This window comes from Asterias amurensis, chromosome 18 (genome assembly GCF_032118995.1).
Source record: "Asterias amurensis chromosome 18, ASM3211899v1".
Classification (NCBI taxonomy): Eukaryota; Metazoa; Echinodermata; class Asteroidea; order Forcipulatida; family Asteriidae; genus Asterias; species Asterias amurensis.
In genome coordinates this window covers 2,928,579-2,947,492 of record NC_092665.1, presented here as the reverse complement: position 1 = coordinate 2,947,492, position 18,914 = coordinate 2,928,579, and the positions used below count along the sequence as shown (strand labels likewise).

Below are 18,914 nucleotides of genomic sequence, written 5' to 3'. Positions count from 1 at the left end.
CGTCACGGTCTACATTGTAAGGAGCATCAGCTATATAATAGACTTTATAACAGTCGAAAATAAAGTTACCTCTTGTTAAAAGGATCACGGAAAAGATTTTCTGCGCTATTGCAAACATTATTGTGCTTAACCACTGTCTCAATGACGCTTGCTTACCAAATAATTAGATTGTTTTCTTAAGAAAGTGACGTAAATGAATGGGAAATCACGTGGTATGTTTGCTGCCGCCAAGCGTCCTGAAGTCCCCCTTGGGTTCTGATCCTACCATAATTTTGTACTTTGGAATGAATTTCTTAAACATGAAATTAATTTCTGGGATAGGTAACTTTAAAAACACAGCACAAAAGGCAAAGCTTTGAAAAAGCGTTTGCGAAACCAAGTACAATCAGTTCTTTAGCAACGGGCCCGTATAGGTGTTCATCGATTGAAAATGGCCGAAGAACATAAGCCTGATTCGGAACTGTAGTCTGTGTTTCGAAAACACGAGATGCATTTACACCACCGGCTAAACACATTATGCAGACCGAATTAAAATACAAAATGGACCCACTTTAAATGGAATGTTGTAATGTGTCTAAACACCAGACAGCAATTTTTACCATGAAATCTTCTCAGCTCTCATAATAGCACTGAAAATGATAACAGTATTAAGTATGTTAGAAGGTCAGAAACCGGTTGACACAAATTTATGATTTCTTTGTAGTCGTCATTTCGAGGAAACAGTGAAGAGGTAGTCAAGGATTGTGGATCAGCTTAAAGACACTGGACAAAAGTGGTAATTGTCAAAGACCAGTCTTCTCACTTGGTGTGTCTCAACATATGCATTAAGTAACAAACCTTTGAAAATTTAAGCTCAATTGGTCGTCGAAGTTGCGAGATATAACTATGAAAGAAAAACACCGTTATCACACGAAGTTGTATGCTTTCAGATGCTTGATTTCGAGACCTAAAATCTAATTCTGATGTATCGAAATCAAATTGTGGAAAATTACTTTCTTCTCGAAAACTACGTTACTTCAGAGGGAGCCGTTTCTCACAATGTTTTATACTATCAACCTCTCCCCCTTACTCGTTACCAGGTAAGGGTTTCATGCTAATGATTATTTTTTAGTAATTACAAAGTGTTCATCTGCCTTTAATGTAGGTCTAAATTTAGGTTAAGTTTGGATTCAATAAAGGGTACATTTCATGCATTTACTGCCAAGAATCCGAGATCATAAGTTTTTGTAAGATGTAGAAAGCCCTGTGCATACACTGGAATGTGTGTGATGATAATCGAAACTAGCAACGCATTTTAATGACAATGATTTTTACTTTCCGAGAAAAAAACAACAGACAAACAAATTATTAGTAACAATAATGATTTTAAAACAATCCCCTCAGAACAACACATTATTGCCAATTTCAATACTATACAATTTGAAGACTAGTCATAGTTGATTGCGTCCCTTTCCACCGCCAATAACACAATTTAAAAAAGCACACGCACACGTGTTATTTCGCTTTAAAGCAAGCTTTTCCAAAAACTATACACAAACAGTTCGCTTAATTCCTTTTCATAAACCAAGACCATACCTCCCCTTTAAAGTTATGCACATTTATTTCCCTACAAATCACATACCACGTCACATCTCTTCCAGTCATCATTTTGATTGATATTACAAATGAACGCTCTAATCGCGCCATAATTAACTTCCATTATGCCGTGATCCGAAGCATTAAGAATGATGGCTCACAAAAAAAATCATCCCCAACCAAAATCTCTACTGACTACTCGAGAATTCATCTTAATTCCCGCGAGGTTCCCACTCCTTCTTAAACTAAACTCCTTTGTCATTCTCTTGTTTCACCCGAAATGCCGTTTCTGACAGCGAAAATAGTCTGAAGGGCCTGGTGCCGAAACTGAAAAATCCAATAAAAACGTCAGATTTGCTATGGGAGGGTACTTCAGCGACGCTCACATAAATAAAGAAAAGGTCGGGGTGTCCGACTTGGTATATTCTTTACAAGTCATGAAAGGGAAGGCATGAGGGAAGAGTTTAAGTGTGTGATAGAAGACTGACATCCAAGTACAGAAGTACAAATGACAAATGAAATCGTGGACGGCGGGTTATCAATATTTAGAGTCAGCAACGTTGGAACAAACACTAACAGAGGCCGCTGGCACAGCTTCGAGAGCGTATTGTACACCGTTAATTGCATGGTAGGGACACGGACGCCATTTTAAAGGTGTACAAGGTTAGCTCTTTCAACACGCTGCAAGAGCCTCTGACCTAGTCTACAGCAAGTAGCTGCACAAGCTCTGCTGTTGAGAAGTGACCCGGATCAAAAATCTCGACCCATATCTGCAATTGCACGGTAGTCTTTGACACGGACGCCATTTTAAAGGTGTCGTTGGGTACCAGGTAGCTCTTCCAATACGGTGCAACAACCTCTTGCCTATATCCCACATCAGCTGCTACAAGAAATGGGCTCTGCTGTTAAGAATTGACTCGGATAAAAAATCTCGACCCCGATCAGCAATTGCATGGTAGTCTGTGACACGGACGCCATTTTAAAGGTATTGTTTGTGTACCAGGTAGCTCTTCCATTACATTGCAACAACCTCTAGCCTAGCTGCACATGTAACAAGCTGTGCGGTCACGGGACCCGGATCAGAAATCTCGATCCTGATCTGCAATTTGTCTGCCTGATCTGTTTAACAAAAAACGAATCCACGTTGGGGGTCCGGACGCGACTGCCCCAACTCTTAAACTTTGACCTCAGTGGCTGTCTAATATATTACAAAGATGGTGACTTGTGCGACGTTCCAGCACCGTTATGCATATATAAGAAGAACAAACTCCAATTGCAGCTCCGCAAAATACACCGGAAGTTGTTTATGCCCAATGTTGTATTTCTATAAAGAAATATTGCATCAAAGTGTCATCTTTAATTACTTTTTATCCACAGTAAGTATACAAGCCCAAGTAAAATATGTATCATTTTCTGGTTTGAAATGGGTTAGTTTTAACAATTCCATTTACCCATATTTCATAAGGTTTGTTTCGAAAAGAAGTTGTAATTTTCATAACAGGTGTTCGAATCTGAAGCTCTCAAAAGCACCACTGGTTTTAGACAACATCTCCTAAAAACGGCTGTATATACTGTTAGTAAGGAAACCCCTTTGTGCTGCGTCGTCTTTAAGAAGAGATGAAGGCATGCACCGTCAAATTATATTCTAGAAAATGAGTTCAACCAGGCGATTCCATGACATTTTTATCGGAAGAAGCGGTGATGTCCCACCAAACATAACATGCCGAAGGAGGTGGCTTTATTATGCTTCAAAGCAATTCCAAACAAGACATGTTTATCCTAACCATGGGCTAAGACGGTCACACAAACTGTTTCCATATCAAAAATCCCCAGGGGTAGACTTGTATTAAGTCGTTTGCTCATACCGGCAGCTGAATAACCCTTTTGAGACTTTAGATCGTATTCTTTGTGCTCATATTGTGTTGTTTAAGGGGCAATCTGCGGTGCTTGTGGGGTACCGTTTTGGTGATCATGCGCTGGAGTGGATCTGCGCTATAGCGGAAAGCTTAAGGGTGGCTGTGTGGATATTCAACCTAGACTCGCCATCAAGCTCTGACTGCCTTTAATAGCATATCAGCCTGTTCAACTACCGCAATTATTTAAAAAATTCAGTCGTGAGAGTATGAGCCGTATAGCCATTTAAAGACAGTTGAACTCGCAGCAAAACAAAAATTGGACAGTTTGAGCTCTAACACCAAATAAACTGTTCAAGTTGCGAAAAGTAACAAAGTCAAAACAAAAAGCAACTACGTCAAGTCGAGATCGCAATTGTGGATGCTTGAGTTTCAACCTGCCGGCAGGCTGTGACTGGTTTAAAATCTAATCACTTGGTCAACGTATCGTAGGTGTAGAGAGCGACTTGGTCAAGTATTTTCCCTTCCAAAAATGTAGGAGAAAAAACACCAGAGTTTGGGGAGACAGGAAGTAAGAACGCTGCATGGTGAGACTGCCAAAAGACGAAGATTGAGAAACTCAGTGGTTCTAATTCCCATATCTTAAATAACGTATACGTAAGTGTAGTAGGAAGCGACTTGGTGAAGTCTTTTCCCCTCACAAAAGTAGGAGGAAAAAGAGACAGGAAGCGCATGGTGAGACTGACAAATGTAGAAGATGCAGAGAAAATGTATCGCAGGTCTAGAGAGCGACTTGGTCAAGTCTTGTCCCTTCAAAAAAGAGGGGGAAAAAACAACAGAGTTTGGGGGAAGACAGGAAGCGCATGGTGAGACTGCCAAAGATGGAGAAGAAGAAAAAAACTACGCTGAGAAAACTCCGCACATAATACCGGATGAGTCGATCCCTAGGGTGATCACGCCATCGATCCCGATCCTGCCTGGACTCCCGATGGAGACCCTCCATCGTGCCAGGGTTGCCGGGAGGATATGCACATAATCACCGGGCAGAGAGAGGGGCACGAGGGAAATCTAAAGCCCGGATTGTTTGGCGGACAACAAACAACCGGTTTTACCAGTTTGGTGATGAAAAGGTCATCAATACTTCTCCTTTGAAGAGTGGGTGAAATATTCTGTATTTCAAGTGACTTGCCTGAACGACATTTTGAGTGGGAGAGCTGTCCCATCGGACTATTCAAATATTTACTTTGCCGCTGGTGGGTTTTATATTTAGGAGTGATTTTATGAGGAGCGAGGAGTCCAATTTGTACAGTGGAGGCTCCTTATCACTGAACTCGCACAGTTGTCACATTTTTTGCTCAAGATTTGACACAAATTTTGTTCAGTTACCTACGCAGTTACCCGACATAATACCGCCTAAAACATATTTTACCTCAAAATAAAACATTAGTTTCTTGTGAGTTGTGGTGGTTCTCTAATTAAGAGAACCAGTGTTTACCAAATTTACGTTTCGCTCATTATATACTGACGAGAGCGAATAGCCGTAAACCTCGGGTCAGAATTGACTTTGGCCCTTTTTGAAATAACGGCTTCGGTTCCAGATTCAGCTCAGGCTAGCTTGGCCCTGCGGTTGTTTTGCTTTGCGTACGTGCACACTGCACACGGCTTCGGACGAGAGAACGGAGCCTGAAGCCGAATCCAAAGCCGTGGTTTCGAAAAGGGCCATCGGTTCCAGATACCAGGGTTCCTGACCTGATTCTAGGTCAGGCTGACCCGGCAAATGGTTTTAAAAACCGGACTTTTACTCGGATTAATCGCATTAACATTGCTGTGTCATTTTGACACAGACTCCGGACCATACAGAACACGAGACATGGGTCCGGGTGAATTCCACCCGGATATTTGTTATAGAGTATACGTTGACAGTACGTACGTCCAACAACAGTTGAATTTTGTATAATGCGATTGTTTTGTGTACGTTACCTCTACAGAATGCAATTTGCAAGTACTTTGCCATGTAAACCAACGTAAGCCACACGTGTACACAAATGAAACCGACCACGGGTGGGATTACATTACAATACGGGTTTACATCAACGGGCAGTCAGTAAGTAAAACCCAACGCAAGATATCATGGCGAAAGTGGATAGCTGATATCTCCATTTTATCTATTATACATCGTAAGCCAACTTGCGGGGAAAAACAGGTCAGCACGGAATACGGTAGGGAGTAACAACTTCATTAAAATGCACCAGCATTCACGTACCCCAGATTGGGAAAAAAGAGAGAATTAAAGAACTCTTCGGATCGCATCGCCATTTAGATTCTAGTCATGAATGTTGGCTGGTGTTTTGGTAAGCTTCGGATTACCAGTGTCTGCATATAAAGGTCGGTTGCAATGTCCGTGAAGGAGGGGCGAGGACCCACGGGAGACGGTCATACACTGTTCTTTCTTTAAAGATGTCTGCTAACTCTATTTGCACACAAATCACCCCAAGGACGATGGTGCTGTACTCTTCGGATGTGACGTAAAGCCGTTGGTCCCATGTGTTGTGTTGTAACGCATGTAACAGAACCCAGTGCACTTATCGAAAAGAGAAGGGGTTCGCCCCGGTGTTCCTGGCTGTGGCTGCTGTATGCGCCGTAGCACTTGTAAACCCTCAGAATGTGCTAAATAATTGGGTCTCAGAATTCATCACTGCAATAAAACATATCGTTCTGAAAGTTTGTATAATCCTCAGCGCCTCGAGTACCTTGTTTGGTAGATACGTGCGCTATATTAGACTTCGATACTATTACTCTCTTGAATCAAGATAAGGCACACATCGCTATGGTGGCTGAGCTGGGCACAATGTTCATATCAAGCTGTTACTCTTTACTAAGCAGAATAACTTCTACCGGGCACCAGGCAGAACAATGTGAATGAAATACCCTTTGGACCGGTAACCGGTGTCTTCTTTGCATTACATCGACTCTCTTTTTGAAGCAATTTTGGGTGCGTCTTTACAAGATTAATTTAGCTGACTTTGCTATAAGCAAAGTGATGCTACAATAAAAATCACTATTGCATTACTGACAAATCATCTTAAAATCTGAGTGCTGTGTGAAATCGAATCCGTGTATGAATGTTCCGATGACTCTCTTCGAATAAAAGTAAAGTTTTGCATGAAGCTGAGTGAAAGTGAAAGCAATATCTTTGAATCAATATGAATAGGTGGCTGTATCTGTATGAATACAAATATTATTATAGCACTTATATGCTCACTATATTTGAATCAAGATGAGATATATTTACAATGCTTCTCCCCTGTTTCCCTTTTTCATTGTCAAATGCGAATTACATTTTAATCGACGAATGTTAACAATGTATTTTTTGGTGAAGGGGTACCCTCTTCTGCATTTCCTTTGCGTTAAACTCGAGTTCCATTCGCCTCATGGTTTTGCCATTTGTAAAACATCTTTAAACCAACCATCCCACTGGCTACTTTTTGTTATTTAAGGCTAAAGCCCTAACGGAAGACAGCTCGCTACTCCAAGGGGAAAACATCTTTGAATGCATTGGGAAGTGTTGCCTAATAACTCTGGCATTCCGCTCGAGTTTGATGTGCAGACACGTGTGACCAGGGGATGGTGTGATGAGCATGAAGCAGGGCTTCACTTAGAATATGTTAACAATCCAAAAGTGGCTGTGTGCATAATGTACCAAACTTATCAAAGATGTTCCAGTGAATGGGGAAACTTGTAGATTTAAACATTGCTCTGTGATAATAGTATATACTCTTTGTCAGTTTAGCAAGGCATGGTGTATTTTTGTATGCTTCACAAGTTAAAGGCCATGAACCTACTATGAAGTAATTTTAGAGAAAGAGGTATTTTTCACCCGAAAGATTAAAGCTTGGAAACATTTCAGACATGAAGCCTTTCTTACGCATCTAAAAGCACACAATCTTATAAAACAAGTGTGTTTCCTTTGCATCTCTATCCATGGTTTTTCAACCTTGGTTGTCAAAATCTCGGGCTGTGGCTTGCAATAGAAGAGGTCTATATTGGGAACTTTTTATAAGCTGATCACAGTTTATGTCATCTTCGTCAGGTTTCCTGTATACACAATACAAACACAAGTTTGTATGATCATTTCATACAAAGGGGCCTGACTATTTTTTGTATGCCAGCCTCAATTTGAATACAATAAGCGAAGAGAGTTGATTCAGGACGACTAACAAGGTTCATTAAAGGGAATTATTTAAAATGAGGATCAATATAACCCGTTTCTGTCACTGACAATTGGAAGTGCACAGTGCGGCCTCAGGACAAAAACAAGCATTATTGAAACAAATTTGTAATGAAAATTGACAGAAACACGGTTGGATATGTAGGTTAGGAAACGACCTGAACAAATCGATAGTGAATGCTACGTGTAAAGACAACATGAGAGAGGCACTTATTTTAAAGGAGCACTCTGGGTGTGTATTCGGCTGTGTCTACTCCGGCACACAGGGATCAGAGAAATGTTTTAATGGGGCACTCTTTAACAAAAATTCCCTTGTCTTTTATTGTTCATTCTATTTTATAATTTAATGTAAGCATTTGCTTTTAAAATATATTTGTAATATTTTTCTCAGTCGTTCATGCTGATTTGTTTCTGTTACAAATTGTATTTTATTTAATCTTCAATGTATGCTTTAATTTTATTTTCTAATGATTCTATTTTAATTGTTAACTTTGTACATGTACGTGTTGTTTTTATATAGGCTATATGAATATTTTTAATTGTGTATTATCCTTTCCTGTAATTGGCGGCTCGTCCGCTGTTGGTTTGGTCAATAAATACATATCTTATATGGCGTAAAAACCAATTGATCACTATGAAAAATGCTCATTACTCTGAAACTGTCCGATTCAAAATTTACCCGGGGTCTCAGAGGACTGATCCATTTCAGGTCAGTGTGATCGGAGTGATCTGTGTTAAAATGATCCAGAAATGGGTCAAACTGACGCAGAATCTAAAATGAAGTCCCATTTTATGAAATCGCCTTTCTTTTGTAGCAAGGTTAAATTTAAAGTTTATGCAAAGGTTTACGTAAGGGTTATACACATTTATAGGGTTGGTTAAGGTAAATAACTAGGTTTATGTACAGAAAATGTTATAGTAAAGGTAAACGATAAGGTTTATGTAAATGTTTACGAAGGCATGTAAAGGTTAATTTGAAGGTACGGTTTAAGTTAAAGGTAAACGTAAAGGTTTATATAAAAGTTTACGTTAGTGCGGAGGTTCTAGTAAAGGTAAATCAAAAGGTTTAGTTAACGTGAATGTAGATGTTTATGCAAAGGTAAGGCTGACGTAAAAGTAAACGTTTATGCACAAGTTAACGTTAAGGTAAACGGTTTATCGTAAGTCTTGTGTAAAGTTATGGCTGATGTATTGGTAAATGTAAAGAACAAAGGTAGTGTAAAGTCAATTGTGAGAAAGGGAATTACAAATGCAGATGAGACAGTGTTCTAGATCTTCGAGAATGCTCCCATGCCTAAGATAGTCGTGTCACAAATTGAAATGGTAACTGAACACCGTCAATACCCTCTTCAATGTATTAGCACGTTCATGATCCAAGCCTGATTGATTTGACCCTGCAGACAAATATCTACTTAACACTGTGACAGAGCGATAGGTTACACAATCGTAATGGAGCGAGCAAACTGACCTTTAACGGCACTGGACGCTATTGGTGAGTACTCAAAGAAAATTAGCATAAAAACTTACTTGGTAACCAGCGCAGAATCAGAGAGCTTACTCTCAAAGGCACTGGACTATTGGTAAAATGTCAGAGAAAAGTATTCTCACTTGGTGTATCCCAAACATGCATCTAACAAACCTGTGAAATATGGGCTCAATTGGTCATCGAATTTGCGAAAGAATAAAGAAAAATAAAAAAAAACTTGCTCCCCAAATGTATGTTTTCATCTGTCTAATAAAAGGCTTCAGATGAAGTCTTTTTATTATTTGAGCTAGAAATTACCTCTTTCTCAAAAACTACGTTACTCCAGAGGGAGCCGTTTCTCACAATGTGTTATACTAGTAGCAGCTACCCATTGCTTGATACCAAGTAAGCGCTTGTGCTAAAAATTAATTTGAATAATTACCAATAGTGTCCAGTGCCTTTAAGAATCTACAAAGAACTTGAGAGGCTTCGAAACTTATGGGCACTTCCTGTCCTGCGCGTAAGTAGTGACGTACTTCCGGTTGCAGTCTAAAGATGAGCGCGAAGCGTTAGTGCTTGAGAACTGCGTCTGTGCTTTTCGTTTGTGAGGCACTTCCGGCTCAAATTACGTCATAGTGATTACGAACAGGAAAACTAACTATAGGCTCTATGGCGGGATTTATGCCGTTGTCTAAACTTGCAAGTGCCCGCTTTCGCCTACGGTCACTGTCACGCCTACGGTCACTGTCAAGGCCAAACACTCTGAAAACGAGTCTGGATTCCGAATCTCAATAATTTAATCTGAATTATGTAGTCGGCAAAGCATCCTAATGGATCTAGTAAGGTTTGCGGTAAATTTAGTAAAGAAGACAACGAAGAAATTTCAGTTTTAGACGTGGGAGGGAAAAACCCCTATAGGGGAAAACCCACGCAGTCAGGTATAGGGACTGAGAGAGTTGACACGGAGGGACCAGTTTACTTCGGTGAGTCACATTGGGTCCGTTTTGGCGGTCGTAACCAACAACCGTTTAGGTCATTGGCCACTGATTTACCAACTTCCAGTTCAACCGAAATAATTGTTTGTAACAACCGCCAACAAACGCACCCCAGGTTGCTGGACGCCATTTTGGTCAAAATGCAGCACAACCACAGCCCATGGGCAGACTAGTATGGCACCCGCTTGCACCACAACCCAATGGGCAGACTAGTATGGCACCCGTTTGCACCACAACCCAATGGGCAGACTAGTATGGCACCCGTTTGCACCACAACCCAATGGGCAGACTAGTATGGCACCCGCTTGCACCACAACCCAATGGGCAGACTAGTATGGCACCCGTTTGCACAACAACACAATGGGCAGACTAGTATGGCACCCGTTTGCACCACAACCCAATTGGCAGACTAGTATGGCACCCGTTTGCACCACAACACAGTGGGCAGACTAGTATGGCACCCGTTTGCACCACAACACAGTGGGCAGACTAGTATGGCACTCGTTTGCACCACAACATAATGGGCAGACTAGTATGGCACCCGTTTGCACCACAACACAGTGGGCAGACTAGTATGGCACTCGTTTGCACCACAACATAATGGGCAGACTAGTATGGCACCAAAATGGATTCTAATCGCTAGTTGTCGCAATTCTCACTGTCAGCAGGATCACGAAAACGGCGCCCTCTACAGACCATGCATTATGAAAACTCGTCCCGACCGTAAATAACCCACCTTTAAACAGTGCGGAGGCTGTGGGTTCAAATTCAAATTGATTCTATTTGCTGCCATCACAATGAGAGATAAAAGTCTCCGTGGGACACCCACCGATCACGTTTCACCGAGTCGCTTCAAATTAAAGCGGGGAGGAATAACGGCTCCACACCGGGAGGGAAATCTAGGGGTGTGTAAGCCAAGAAGAAGTTTCGACCGGGCCCCTGTGACAAATCTATTCCTTTGAGATCCGTTATTGCGAGTGTGTGACAAATTAGTGGGTCCCAGGAAAGGTCCCTATAGCGATTTCGTCACGGGCGAAAGTACATTGTGTAGATTAAGGAAAGACAAACTGTGAATAATAAAAATGCTAACGCACTATAATGTTTTGTACAAATGAGGTTCACCTATAAGCTTGCGACATTGTTTCGAAATTGAACGCGATTAAATCCGTGCGTTCATACTCAATCACAAAATGCTTACAGAAATTGTAACAAAAATCTTTGAAGATAACATCCAAAAGATGTTTAACATATAGTTTTCTAGCCACAGTTGACCCAGTTGCTGCGTCCCGTAGGACTATATGCACTGCCGGGCCGAGTTTATTAAACCTGGAGTCTGTGTCAAAGTGACAGAGAAACGGGTCAAACTGACGCAGAATCCCAATTAAAACCCCTTCTTTAACCAGATTCCGGGTCAGCCTGACCCAGAAATGGATCAAGGCCTCCCGGATGGGACATGGAATCCGGGTCAAATTTGACCCAGAAGTTTCTACACTACAAGCGTTAATAAACAACCATTAACAACCTCGAACACGGAAATAAGACCCCCTTTAAAATCAATTTCATTTTCTTTCATAGGCTCATCCCCGAATACACATCCTACATGCTCACAACAATACAGCATGCATGTCGCCAAAAAGGGGCAACATCTACACATCCCCACTCCTTAGGCATCATTACAAGATGCCTGTATACAACAGGTGCATAAGGACCTTTCAATGGAGCAACAAACCAGTACCCATCAGCCCCCCCAACCTTTCATATTCCTGCAGGCCCATCCCCCGAACACACCCCCAAAACATGCTCACAACAATACAACATTCATGCCGCCAAAAAGGGGCATCATATACACATCCCCACTTAGGCATCATTACAAGATGCCTATATACAACAGGTGCATAAGGACCTTTCAATGGAGCAACAAACCAGTACCCATCAGCCCCCCCCCCCCCCAACCTTTCATTTTCCTGTAGGCCCATCCCCGAATACACATCCAACACGAACACGACCACAACAATACGACAACCATGTCGACAAAAAGAAACATGAACACCCATCCCCAATCCTAAGGCATCAATACAGAATGCCTACTATACAACAGGTGACGAGGACCTCTATACAATGGTGCAAACCGGTACCAAGCCATCCCCAACCCCAAACAACCTTCAATGCCCGTGCGGGTGTGAGGATGCATCAATCGATCGAAACTCATCCTTGAATTCCATTCCTCATCCCGGGATGGAGGTGACTCACAGGCGAGGTTGAAAAGAGGTGTGAAGGAGATATATGAATATCTTTCCTTGTTGTCCTTTAAAGGGATCTAATAAAAAAAGCCCTTAAGTGTTGGAAATTTATCCAGGGCTGGATACTTTCAGGCGCCATTTTGAGTTAAGCTGTGCTTTAAAGGCACTGTCGTTAATTTCACCAAATTCTTCCTAACTTAGGATTAACCATAGACGTATCGGCTGCAGGACACCTTTGGTAATTAACAAAGACCAGTATTCTCTCTTGGTGTATCCAAACTTATGCTTAAAATTAAAAATCTGTCAAAATTTCGGCTAAATTGGTACTCATCGAAGTTGCAAGAAAATAATGAAAGAAAAAAAAACACAATTTTTGCACATTGTGTTGTTTTGAAGTCTTTCTCGGATTCAAATATTTTAGTGAAAAATTACAACTTTCAAAAAATAATAATACAAAAAATAGGTCACTTCAAATGGAGTCGTTTCTCACATTGTTTTATACTATCAACATCTCTCCGTTGCTCGTAACCAAGTAAGTTGTTACAATGCTAATTGTGAGATAACCAAAGGTGTCTAGTGTCTTTAAAGAGATCCTGACAAAAAGCCCTCAAGTGGTGAAAATCTATCCAGTGCTGGATACTCTGAGGCGCCATTTTGAGTTCTTAAGTTTGTGCTTTAATAAGCCCTTCGACTGGTCATACAAGAAGTAAACGGTCGTAGCGAATACCGGACCCAGTTTCATAGAACTTGCTTCAGCATAAACAAGAGCTGAGCATAAAAATTTGCCAAAAATGGTTATCAGGCAAATTAAACTAGCATGTCATAATATGAACCATTGGCGACTGGGTTGCTGGTTATTTTTGCTTGCCAAAAATTGAAAACAACAAGGCTGACCTACATCATTAATATGGTATTTGCTTATTTTTTGGCTTAAAGACACTGGACACTATATGTAATTGTCTAAGACTAGCCTTCACAGTTGATGTATCTCAACATATGCACAAAATAACAAACCTGTGAAAATTTGAGCTCAATCGGTCGTCGAAGTTGCAAGATAATAATGAAAGGAAAAACACCCTTGTCACACGAAGATGTGTGCTTTCAGATGCAGACCTCAAATTCTAAATCTGAGGTCTCGAAATCAAACTCGAGGAAAATTACTTCTTTCTCGAAAACTACATTACTTCAGAGGAAGCCGTTTCTCACAATGTTTTATACTATCAACCTCTTCACATTACTCGTTACCAAGTAAGGTTTCATGCTAATAATTATTTTGAGTAATTACCAATAGTGTCCACTGCCTTTAAGTGATCTTAAGAGCTGCTTGGTGCCGAGCACAAAACATACCAGAAAAAAAGGTTATCATGCAAAATATCACCAACGGACCATTGGTGATTTGGCTCCTACTTCAATTTTGCTTTGCAGGAAACTGAAGAAAACTATAGGCTGACCCACATTACTGATTTTCTGAGTAAAATTTCAGATATGCCACTTTAACGACCAAAAAGATAGGCTGTCTATAGAGTAAGACGATAAAGTGAAAATATGATAACACAATTATTAATGCAGGTACAACCCGATGGACCAAAAGAAAGTAAATAGTTCATGACAGTTCTGGCACAGGCTCGCTCATGAGAGATGACACACATTCTGACAGTGATTTGTCGTCCACAGAAATGACATGAGAATGGCCGTGGAAAATTAAAGAAAACAAATACATTAAAGAAAAAATGTGTGCCCGGCATTGTCGTTCTGTCGCCTTAAATGCATCACAGACTGTGAATTCACCCTGGATTGTGTGAATACAAGGACGAGGCTTCGATTGTGAAATAGAAACACCACCACAACATCAGAGCCGATTTTAATAACGCTTTAACAATTTCAATTAGCAGCATTTGACAGCCGCGAGCAACGTACGTTCCGCTGTGTTTCCGCAGGTAGCCCATTTTGCTTAGCAATTTTTGTCTTTGCTTAGCACATTTTGGGTCAAACAGTCTTTTGAGTTTGGAAAGTACAATTATGCACCCATCTCGCTTGTTACTACATTTAAAGTTAAAGGGCTAGGGGTATTGGTTTTGGTCTTGTTCCCAGACGACGGTAACCTGAACGCACAAAAGACCTTAGAGTCCCCTTCATTGGCGAATCTGATACTCTTGAGGGCCTAAGAACATGCATGACTCACTCATCATTCTGCACACATTTTAATAATAGAAATTGGTCGTGTCCCCAGACGCTGGTTATTTAAACATAAACAATGCCCCGAAGTATGAACGCTGGCGATAATAATCCGCTTGAGGGCTTCGGTGCGGTGAAAATAATGAGTCACACTTAAATTTGAAATCTATAATCTGGAATATTTCTAATGCTGAAATCGGTCGTGTCCCCAGACGTCAGTAATTTGATATACACATTGAATTGTCCAACTTAACGGCTGTGGCAGTGTATGGCTTCGGCTGAAACGCTGAATATCCGTAGCCGATTGTGTGGCACTAAACCTTTACACGTTATTTATAGATGATGATGACATCAATGAAGTTTTATCCAGCAGCAATTTTTTTTCTGCACCAAACATGTTCCTGATGTCTTATTTAAGGATTCCTTTTTTGAATCGAATTAGAAGAAACAAACATCCCCCTTTGAAAAGCACTACGACAGTGGCAATTTCGATGCACAGAACAAATTTTTTATCCAGCCAAAGTGTGCACACATGTACATGAAAGAGACCAATGCACCCTACACTGCACAAAATGCCAAATTAATTGACCATTGTTTGTTATAATATTTAGTTACGGAAAATGGATCCTCATATTCAATCAATGGTCTTTCCTTGCATCATTATCCCACGGGTAATCAAAATCCAATATCCATTTCACGATAATTAGAAAGAAAAACACAACTCAAACCGTAAATGAAATTGATTGGAACCCGAACCATAAACTGATCAAACGGCGAGTTCGTCCCAAGTCCCCAAGGACGATGCAAGCGTAGGGCTGTGTCATGTAGAAGTGTTTTACAGCGTATCGATCCGTGTGGTATTGAGGGATAACAGTTGCAGTTTTTTGTGGGGCGTACCGAGAGGTTTTACAGCAGGCAGTGGGAAAGTAAAACGGTCTTGACACATTATTCGGTCTTTTTAGATCATTATTAAAGAACTCCGACTTCCTATAGCACTGTCGTTGAGTTGGCCAACCTTGAACTGCACAGGCTGTGTTGGGTAGATATCACAACTTTGCACATAACTATGTGCGAAGTATGCAACCAATGAACTCTTCCAGGAACAACGATGCATTCCATCTTTAATTTGAAAAGTTCCCGATGAAAACATGATATAATATTGATAACTCCAACAACACATTTACAAAAAGTGCCCGGGCCTTTCAGCTCCATCATAAAATACTTAACAAGACAATCCACAATCGCAGCTGCTTTCCTAATGAATTTCCCCTTGAACTCAGTCTCGATAAACAAGTACCGCCCTTTTCCCTTCTCAATCATGGTCCAATCCCTCGGATGTAAAAACAAATTTATTCAAAAGGGAATTGTGAGTTTCCCCTCGAGCCCCATCAAATATTCATAAAAAACACCAGAACATCTGTGCTCAAGAGTTCATCTTATATGCATCCTATAGGAGGAGAATCCCTTGCATCTCTAGACATACATATTTCACTCGTGTGGTATGAACGTATCCTTAAAGGCACTGGACACTATTGGTAATTACTCAAAATAATTATTAGCATAAAACCTAACTTGGTATTAACGAGTAATGGGGAGAGGATGATAGTATAAAACATTGTGAGAAACGGCTCCCTCTGATGTGAAGTAGTTTTCGAGAAAGAAGTAATTTTCCACGAATTTGATTTCGAGACCTCAGATTTAGAATTTGAGGTCTCAAAATCAAGCATCTGAACGCACACAACTTCGTATGACAAGGGTGTTCTTTTCTTTCATAGTTATCTCGCAACTTGGACGACCAATTGAGCTGAAATTTAAACAGGTTTGATATTTTATGCATAGGGGGGCCTATGTTGAGATACACCAAGTGAGAAGACTGGTCTTTGACAATTACCAATAGTATCCAGTGTCTTTAAAGTGTCTGGGTACTTTTTGTCGGAGACAAAACACAATGTCCACAGATTAACATTAAACTCATACAGTTTGAAGATAACGATGGTGGGGAGGTTCCCTTAAAATATTACTTGCCGAGGTGCTGCAGTTTCTGAGAAATGAGTAAAACATTGTCACAAAAATACGTTTTACATTCCAAAACAATGTTCGTCTCCCGAGACGAAAATTATTTTCGTCACTTGTTTTACTCATTTCTCAAAAACTACAGCACATCAGCAAGTAATATTTTAAGGGACTCTTTCTACCATCACTATCTTCAAACTATAAGATGAGTTTTGCAGATGATTTCACGAAGCGCTAGGATTAATCCTAGCTCGAGTTAGGATGTGTAACTCGTCCTAACAGAGGATGGGTCCAATGCGTCCTTACGTATATGGATACGGAACTTAACTCGTCCTTAGTCCTGAGATTAATCCTAAGTTAGGATTGATTTTGGCGAAGTTGACAGCTGGACACTACTGGTAATTACTCAAAATAATTGTTAGGATAAAAACTTACTTGGTCGAGAAATGGAGAGCTGTTGATGGTAAAACATTGTGAAAAACGGTTCTCTCTGAAGAAACGTATAGCTTCTGAGAAAGAGTTTATTTCTCAATCAATAATGATCTAAGACCTCAGCTTAATTAAACCTTTTATTGCGCGTCTGGACAAAAGAATAAAACAAGTGTGTTTGTTCTTTCATTGTTCTCTTGCAATAACTTCGATAACCAATTGAGCCCAAGTTTTCACAGGTTTGTTATTTTATGCACAATATTGGGATACACCCAAGAGAGAATACTGGTCTTTGACAATTGCCAAAAGTGTCCAGCCGTCAATTTACCCAAACTCTTCCCAACTTAGGATTAATCTTAGGACGAGTTAAGTTCCGTATCCATAGGCGTATATAAAAGGACGCATTGAACCCATCCTAGTTAGGACGACTCGTCCTAACTTGAGACAGAATTAGCGTTTCGTGTAATCGGCTGCTGGTCTTTGACAATATTACCAAACGTGTCCAGTGCCTTTAAAGTCTTTTCTCTTTCTTCGTCTTGGGCCTTCTTCAATCATTTATATTACCCCGGGGGCATGGATGCGTTCTGGATGAGAGTCCAAAGAGACGCCTTGAAGGAAATCTCATCAAGGTTTCGTCCGCGTCTTCAGACAAAAATCATTACTTCTTGAATATCAAAAGCCGAATCGTGCACAGACACACGATGGCATTTTATCTCGCGAGTCCCGCGCGGTGTTTTAAAAAAAACGGTTCACTATTGTTTTTTAATAAATATTATTTCATATTCTGGATGGAATTATGCAAAAGAATAATCATGAACCCTGCTTGATGGCGTTTGAAAGCCAATGAGCCATTTAATTTATTATGACGTCACATAGCGAAGTTAGAATGCACAAACGCATAAGCCAATTCTTGATGTCTGTATTTGATAAGGTCCGAGTTTGAAACACTTTTGGGAAACCTTATTTTAACCAATTATTCTTTGGGAAATGGAAAGCTTCAACGCCGACATCAAGTTTTAAACAAACTTGTGCAAGAAGTACGGGTAAGTCCATGGTAGCAGCGCATCGTCCAAATTAGAAAATATATACCTTGATTCATAACGTGTAAAGATATCAAAAGCAGAAACTTTCCAGTCCTCGATGCCCATCTCATATACAAACAAGATTTGAAAAATTTGGAAAAAATGAACAAAGCTTACCTTCACCGATGGTTCTCGTAGAACGAATGAAAATTCATCATAAAGTGAGTGCCTTGAAAAGTGCAATATTGTTCACAAGTGCGTCTTAGGATCTCTGCATCAAAGATCTGTTGAAAGAAAAACAATGGCCCATATTATTTCTTTAAACATAAATTTATGGGTATTTGACTCAAGCTGGTCTTTGATGATATCAAAAAAAAAATGTGTTTACTAATAAAAAAATAAAACACAGCACTTACAAAGCGCACAGCATCTGACAAAAATGTAAGTACGCCGGTTCGTAAAGACAAAAGTCCTTATATAGGATTGCTGGCATTCTTGAATGACCACCATTTAATCAACTTTTTTTCTTACAGAAACACACAGAAATTGCAGTACAATATTCCCCTAAAAGAGTAAGAACGTTTCTCCCAAATGGTAAATCTTGCAAGTAAGATATCCCTGGTTCTGCTTACCAGAACTTTGCGCTCCGCAGAGGCCTAGAAAACACGGCAACTGTACGCGAACAATTCCGCAAGGGAAGGTAGCATGAACCTACGGCTGGTCCGGCCGCAATTTTTTTTGCAGTTTAGAATATTGCCATCCTCAAACATTTTCCTACTTTTTATTTTAAGTACTCCCCTTTTTGAATCGATTTAGAAGAAGAAAAAACCTGTTGAAAAGCAATACGACAGTGGTAATTTCAGTGCTTAAAAAACCTAAAGATTTGTAAACAAATTCTTGATGTAATTTAAGAAAAAAT

General features: G+C 40.3%; 1 protein-coding gene across 2 annotated transcripts in view; it reads right to left on the bottom strand.

Annotated features, from left to right (window-relative positions):
• Positions 1-18,914, bottom strand: part of LOC139950619 (uncharacterized) — an 83,773-nt gene that overhangs the window by 47,044 nt on the left and 17,815 nt on the right. For both annotated transcript variants that reach the window (XM_071949388.1, XM_071949389.1), the window contains one exon: positions 18,173-18,279. The gene's annotated coding sequence lies outside the window, so the exon portion shown is untranslated. The remainder of the gene's footprint in view (positions 1-18,172; positions 18,280-18,914) is intronic.